Below are 8742 nucleotides of genomic sequence, written 5' to 3'. Positions count from 1 at the left end.
CTGAAGTCTATCAAACATTCCAGAAAGAATTAGTACCAACTCTCCTCAAACTCTTCAAAAAAATCAAAGCGGAGGGAAAACTACCTAATTCATTCTATGAAGCCAACATCACCCTCATACCAAAACCAGGCAAAGATATTACAAAAAAAGAAAACTACAGGCCAATCTCTCTAATGAATATAGATGCAAAAATCCTCAATAAAATTCTAGCAAATCGTATCCAACAACACATTAAAAGAATTATACATCATGACCAAGTAGGATTCATCCCAGGTATGCAAGGATGGTTCAACATAAGAAAATCAATTAATGTAATACACCATATCAACAAATCAAAGCAGAAAAATCACATGATCATCTCAATTGATGCAGAGAAGGCATTTGACAAGATTCAACATCCTTTCCTGTTGAAAACACTTCAAAGGATAGGAATACAAGGGAACTTCCTTAAAATGATAGAGGGAATATATGAAAAACCCACAGCTAATATCATCCTCAATGGGGAAAAATTGAAAACTTTCCCCCTAAGATCAGGAACAAGACAAGGATGTCCACTATCACCACTATTATTCAACATTGTGTTGGAGGTTCTAGCCAGAGCAATTAGACAAGAAAAAGAAATACAAGGCATCAAAATTGGAAAGGAAGAAGTAAAACTATCACTGTTTGCAGACGATATGATACTATACGTTGAAACCCCGCAAAAATCCATAACAAAACTACTAGAGCTAATGGATGAGTACAGCAAAGTAGCAGGTTACAAGATCAACATTCAAAAATCTGTAGCATTTCTATACACTAGCAATGAACAAGCGGAGGGGGAAATCAAGAAACGAATCCCATTTACAATTGCAACTAAAAGAATAAAATACCTAGGAATAAATTTAACCAAAGAGACAAAAAACCTATATAAAGAAAACTACAAAAAACTGCTAAAAGAAATCACAGAAGACCTAAACAGATGGAAGGGCATACCGTGTTCATGGATTGGAAGACTAAATATAGTTAAGATGTCAATCCTACCTAAATTGATTTACAGATTCAATGCAATACCAATCAAAATCCCAACAACTTATTTTTCAGAAATAGAAAAACCAATAAGCAAATTTATCTGAAAGGGCAGGGTGCCCCGAATTGCTGAAAACATCTTGAGGAAAAAAAACGAAGCTGGAGGTCTCACGCTGCCTGACTTTAAGGCATATTATGAAGCCACAGTGGTCAAAACAGCATGGTATTGGCATAAAGATAGATATATCGACCAATGGAATCGAATAGAGTGCTCAGATATAGACCCTCTCATCTATGGACATTTGATCTTTGATAAGGCAGTCAAGCCAACTCACCTGGGACAGAACAGTCTCTTCAATAAATGGTGCCTAGAGAACTGGATATCCATATGCAAAAGAATGAAAGAAGACCCATATCTCACACCCTACACAAAAGTTAACTCAAAATGGATCAAAGATCTAAACATTAGGTCTAAGACCACAAAACAGTTAGAGGAAAATGTAGGGAGATATCTTATGAATCTTACAATTGGAGGCAGTTTTATGGACCTTAAACCTAAAGCAAGAGTACTGAAGAAGGAAATAAATAAATGGGAACTTCTCAAAATTAAACACTTTTGTGCATCAAAGAACTTCATCAAGAAAGTAGAAAGACAGCCTACACAATGGGAAACAATATTTGGAAACGACATATCAGATAGAAGTCTAGTATCCAGAATTTATAAAGAGATTGTTCAACTCAACAACAAAAAGACAGCCAACCCAATTACAAAATGGGAAAAAGACTTGAATAGACACCTCTCAGAGGAGGAAATACAAATGGCCAAAAGGCACATGAAGAGATGCTCAATGTCCCTGGCCATTAGAGAAATGCAAATCAAAACCACAATGAGATATCATCTCACACCCACCAGAATGGCCATTATCAACAAAACAGAAAATGACAAGTGCTGGAGAGGATGTGGTGAAAGAGGCACACTTATCCACTGTTGGTGGGAATGTCAAATGGTGCAACCACTGTGGAAGGCAGTTTGGTGTTTCCTCAAAAAGCTGAATATAGAATTGCCATACGACCCAGCAATACCATTGCTGGGAATCTACTCAAAGGAATTAAGGGCAAAAACTCAAACGGACATTTGCACACCAATGTTTATAGCAGCGTTATTTACAATTGCAAAGAGATGGAAACAGCCAAAATGTCCATCAACAGACGAGTGGCTAAACAAACTGTGGTATATACATACGATGGAATATTATGCAGCTTTAAGGCAGGATAAACTTATGAAGCATGTAATAACATGGATGGACCTAGAGAACATTATGCTGAGTGAGTCTAGCCAAAAACTAAAAGACAAATACTGTATGGTCCCAATGATGTGAATCGACACTCGAGAATAAACTTGGAATATGTCATTGGTAACAGAGTTCAGCAGGAGTTAGAAACAGGGTAAGATAATGGGTAATTGGAGCTGATGGAATACAGTCTGTGCAATAGGACTAGATACAAAAACTCAAAAATGGACAGGACAATAATACCTAATTGTAAAGTAATCATGTTAAAATACTGAATGAAGCTGCATCCGAGCTATAGGTTTTTGTTTTGTTTTGTTTTGCTTTGTTCTTACTATTATTACTTTTATTTTTTTCTCTATATTAACATTCTATATCTTTTTCGGTTGTGTTGCTAGTTCTTCTAAACCGATGCAAATGTACTAAGAAACGATGATCATGCATCTATGTGATGATGTTAAGAATTACTGATTGCACATGTAGAATGGTATGATTTCTAAATGTTGGGTTAATTTCTTTTTTTCCGTCAATTAATAAAAAAAAAGGGTGGTTGTTAAACTGGATTAAGGGACGACATATCTCCACCCATTTGGGTGGGTCTTGATTGGTTTATTGGAGACTTATAAAAGAGGAAATATTTTGGAGAATGAGATTCAGAGAGAGCAGAGAATGCTGCAGCACTACGAAGCAGAGAGTCCACCAGCCAGTGACCTTTGGAGATGAAGAAGGAAAATGCCTCCCGGGGAGCTTCATGAAACAGAAAGCCAGGAGAGAAAGTAGCAGATGATGCCTTGCTTGCCATGTGCCCTTCCAGCAGAGAGAGAAACTGTGACTGTGCTCCCCATGTGCCTTTCCAGATGAGAGAGAAACCCTGAACTTCATCGACCTTCTTGAACCAAGGTATCTTTCCCCGGATGCCTTAAATTGGACATTTCTATAGACTAGTTTTGATTGGGACATTTTCTCGGCCTTAGAACTGTAAACTAGCAACTCATTAAATTCCCCTTGTTAAAAGCCAAAAAAAAAAAAAAAAGAAAGAAAGAAAAAGAGATATCTATATAATGCATAAGAATAACCTTCAGGATAACCTCTCAACTCTGTTTGAAATCTCTCAGCCATTGACACTTTATTTCTTTCTCATTTCTCTCTTCCTCATTTTGATCAAGAAGGTTTTCTCAATCCCTTGATAACAGACCCCAACTCATCCTGGGATTTCTGTCCCACATTGTCAGGGAGATTTACCCACCCCTGAGAGTCATTTCCCATGTAGGGGGTAGGGCAGTGGGTTCACTTGCCATGTTACCTTAGCGAGAGAGGCCACATTTGAGCAACATAAGAAAGTTCTCTAGAGGTGACTCTTAGACCTAATTTTAAGAAAGCTTAGCCTATCCTTTGCAAGAATAAGCTTCATAGGAACTAATCCCAAGACTTGAATTGGTTGTCCCCACTGCCTTGCAAGAATATCATGAATTCCCAGATGGAGAAGCTTAATGTTTTTTCCATTCTTCCCAGCCTCCCCAAGGCACTTTTGCAAAATTTTTTTTATTCTCTGCCCAAATTATTCTGGGATGTATCAGGGTATCACACTAACCGGTGTAAACCAACAAAACTTTACACCCTATTCAAGATTCCATGTAATTATGGTGTTCAAATAAACTAACCATAAAAGTTAAATTAGATAATGCACTACTAAAAATATAAATTTTGCACCAAATAAACATCTCTTCCATTGAGCACACACAGAAGTTGAAGTTTTAAAATATGGACCATATCATCCTTTACCCTGTATTCTGCTTTCCCTTAGTCCTCCAGATCAGCTTTCATTCATATCTCTAGTCGAACTTTGATCACTTTCTCAACTTTTAAACAATTGTTGTATGGGGTAATGTTGAATTTCATAGCTTTAGAGTTCTAACTGTGCATCTCAGGTGTCACACAAATATCTGAAGTTTCAGGGAATGATCAGGTTACACATAAATAGCTCAGAATCTCAGAATTTACAAATACTTGTTACAACTCTGGAATAAATGTGACTGCTGTAAGAGCTTACAGTCTAGAACCTCTATCATAGACTCCATCCTGATAACCCATGCTCTCGACTTTAATTCTCCAAGTTTGTATATTATAGTTAGTCCATATGAGTGAGGCATGATAATATTTGTCTTTTTGTTTATGACATTTCATTCACCTAGTAGCATTCCCCACAACTTCATTCCTTCTTGAGGCACTCAGTTTTTTGTATGTATACATGTATAGTCATAGCAATGGGCCTGTAGTAGCATATGGCATATAGGTTTTACTTTGATTTTATATTTAAAACTATTTAAATATAAATATTTAGTTTTTATCCTTCAATATATAAAAAAGGATAAAAACAAATAAATAATTGTGGGGATAAGGGGTAAAAAAAATAGGTGTAGGTTGCAATACTAGTGATCAATGAGAGGGAGAGATAAAGGGGTTGAGATGTATTTTTTTTCCTTTTGTTCTTTCCTTTTTCTGGAGTAATGCAAATGTTCTTAAAATGATGGTGACTACACAACTATGTGATGATATTGTGAGCCATTATTGTATATTTTGGATGAACTGTATGGTGCATGAAGATAGGTGAAAGGATGTATGCACCCTAGATAAACCGTGTTTCAGCCCTAATTCCATTTTGTAAAGGCAACCGTTTCTTCTAATCCTTATTCAGTACTGTATGTTTGAAACTTTAATTAGATCATCTCTCTGGAGATGTGACTCAATCAAGAGTGGTTGTTAAACTGAAATAGGTGGAAATGTGTCTCTACCCATTCTAGGTGAATCTTGATTAGTTTAGTGGAATCCTATAAAAGAGGAAACATTTTGGAAGAAAAAAGAGATTCTGAGAGAGCAGAATGACATATCCATGAGAAGCAGAGTCCACCAGCCAGTGGCCTTTGGAGATGAAGAAGGGAAATGCCTCCTGCGGAGCTTCATGAAACAGGAAGCCAGGAGAGAAAGCTAGTAGATGACGCTGTGTTCACCATGTGCCCTTCCAGATGAGAGAGAAACTCTGACTGTGTTTTCCATGTGCCTTCTCACTTGAGAGAGAAACTCTGAACTTCTTCAGCCTTCTTGAACCAAGGTATTTTTACCTGGAAGCCTTAGATTGGGCATTTCTATAGACTTGTTTTAATTGGGACATTTTCTTGGCCTTGGAATGATAAACTAACAACTTATTAAATTCCCCTTTTAAAAAGCCATTCCATTTCTGGTATATTGCATTCCAGCAGCTAGCAAACTAGAACACTCAATAAAAATATTTTTTAAGTAAAAGTTAAATTTGAATTGGAAATATCAATGTAAACTAATAAGTTACTTTAATTATCAAAAACATTTTTTTCTAACTCTTTCCACTGAAAAGACCTTGATTACTTTATATTCAAGCACCCAGATTTTGGTCTGTCACATTTTATTGGTCAATGCAAGTCAAAAGACACACCCAGACTCAGAAGGAGGGGAAATAGAATCCACCTCTTGGTGTAAGAAGTGGCATTAACACATAGAGAGAGAAGGAATTGATGGCGAATCACCTATGAGACCATCTACCATAGCCCATCCTCTGGCTAAAACAATTCATATCCCTCCCACCTGCACAGTATCCCCTGTTTCATGTTGTAAAGCTGAAGAAATGCAATAAGCCAGAAGTGGGTTGTCTTTGACAATGGGGATTTATTAGCTTACAAGTTCACAGTTCTGAGGCTGTGAAAATGTCCAAATCAAGGTATCATCAGTAGGATACCTGGACTCTGAAGGTCAGCTACAGTGAGCATGGGCTCCTCTGTCACATGGGAAGCTCTGTAGTGGTGTATACTGGTTCTTCTCTCCTAGGTTTCATGGTTTTCAGCTTCTGGCTTTTAGTTTCTCTGGATTTCATCTCTTTTCTTTTGTATGTGTTTTATCCTCTTATAAAGGACTCCAGTTAAGGGACTAAGGCCCACCTTGAATGAGATGGGTCACATTTCTATTGAAATAACCTAATCAAGAGGTCCCACCCATAATTGGTTTATAATCACAAGAATGGATTAAAGGAATGTGACCTTTTCTGGGGTTCATACAACTTAAATCTACCACATTCTCCATTCCAAGAGCCTTAAAGATCTTATTGCATTATAATATAATGCTCAGACTTGACATTCAAGATCTCATTAATTTGGGTCCAGATATGAATGATCTTCCTTGTATTTGGTTCTTCACATGCAGGGAGGTGTGGACTAAAAGACAAGTTATTCGGGTGCATGGATAGTTCAGTGGTTAGAATGCCCACCTCTCTTGTGGGAGACCTGGGTCCAATTCCCACACTATGCACCCTGCCCCCCCCCAAAAAAAGACAAATTATTCCTCTATACATCCAATGGACAAAGAAGATGAAACTAGGGTAAATATTTTCATTTAAAAAGGGAAAGACTGGAAAGCATAAAGCAATAATTGGTCCATAGAAATTGTCAGAGCACAAGCTGTCAGGGTCCCCTTTTCTAGCAGCAGAGAATGTTCCTTGATTTTGACCCCATCTGCCCTCTGGGAATATTTTCCTAGACAATTGTTCTCAATGACTCTTGGCTTTGCTCACTAAGAAATCCTTCCTTTACTGAAGGACCTGTGTTTGCCACTAAGTAGCTGTATTAGCCTGCTTCGTGTGCATAGAATTCTGAGGACTCAGAGGCCTGTTTTGAACTGTTTCTGTCCCTTTTAGTTCAAGGTGAAAATGCTTTCACCAATACAATCTTCTTTTAAACCAAAACCAAAACTATGGTTTCCATGAATCTGATTGGGGTTCACTCCATGCCCCCAAATACATATCCATAATTCTCTCCAAAACAGACCTCTCTCTGCCTGGTCATGCCAGACAGCTTTGGAACTGAAGATTATTAGAAGTTCTTTTCTCTAGCTGAGAGGCTCTGCAGCATTACCTTAAGTGTTTCTATCTTAGAGGGTGTCATGGTTAGGGACAGGTGTCAACTTGGCCAAGTTGTGGTACCTGTTTATCTGATTGGGCAAGTGCTGGCCTGTCTGTTGCAATGAGGACATTTCATAGGATTAGGTCATGATCACGTCAGCTACATCTACAGCTGATTCCATTTGTAATCAGCCAAAGGGGAGTGTCTTCTGCAATTAGTGATGCTAAATGCAATCATGGGAAGCCTTTTAAGGAGGACTCAGAGGAGACAGGTTCCATTCCTGCTTTGGCTGGTGAGCCTCTCCTGTGGAGTTCATCCAGGCCATCCATTGGAGTCATCGGCTTCGCAGCCTGCCCTGTGGATTTTGGACTCTGCGTTCCTACGGTCACGTGAGACACTTTCATAAATTTTATATTTGCAAGTGTTCCCTGTTGATTCTGTTTCTCTAGAGAACCCTAACTAATACAGAGGGCTTTATAGTTGTACCCTAGATTTGTTCTTGATGCTGATGACATTTCTTATTTTGAGAGTCATTTGCTATCTGTAGAGGCTGTCAATGAGAAACAGTTTTGAATCATATTGAGTTGCAAATATTTACTGTAAACTCTGCTTGAAAATTAAACTGTTCCTTTACACACCTCTTTTTTTCCGCATTCTTTGTTACAGGCAGGAAAAAGATGGCAATTGGCACTTTCATCATCCTGCCTGGAAATTTCTTTAACCAAGTAGACAAGTTTTTGTTGGGTGCATTTTCTATCTTCAATATGACCATAGGTGACAATATTGCCAAGTATTCCATCACTAGGCAACATCTCCCACCTTTTTTGAAGCGTCTGAGAGCGGTTTCCTCCTTCCCACCTCCACCAAGAATGTCCTCATTGTTATTGCAACATGGACCTGTTGCCTGGCGCCAAAACTCAAGATTTGGGTGTAACTTGGGAGTAAAGGTCTGAAAAGAGGAGTCTAAGGATCAGAGAAGTCACCAACCAATCAATCTGGGAAGCTGAAATAGTACCATGAAGGGGCGGTTGGTGATTCTATAGGAAGCTGTGGCATCTGTGGGTCCACAAGAATGAGGACAAATTGCCTCTCACTGGCACTTATGCATCTTTTACTGCAACCACGATGACCGTCAGAGTATAATGGCTACTACTTCATCTGCATCTCCCATATCTCATGCAAATTCTTCTTTTGACCTACTGGAGAAGGGGATTCTGGGAAGTGTGGTTCCCAGATAAACCAAATCAAGAATCATGTGATTCAACACAAAGAGAAACTTCCCCTCATCAACTACATAGTTATGTGGAGGGCATTTTCATTTTTCACACTTACAAGGATGGATCCAAGTTGATATTTTCCCAAATAGCTATCCACTTATTAGGATTTTTATTTCCCCACTGATTTAAGATGCTACTATTATCTAAATTTGCATAGGCATTCTGTTCTATCTCTAGTTCCAATTCTGTTCCATCTTCTTGTTTATGCACCAACACCATGTATAATAGAGGCTTTATAATACTTTA

The sequence above is a fragment of the Tamandua tetradactyla genome, chromosome 20 (assembly GCF_023851605.1).
Source record: "Tamandua tetradactyla isolate mTamTet1 chromosome 20, mTamTet1.pri, whole genome shotgun sequence".
NCBI lineage: Eukaryota > Metazoa > Chordata > Mammalia > Pilosa > Myrmecophagidae > Tamandua > Tamandua tetradactyla.
This window is presented reverse-complemented; position numbering follows the sequence as displayed.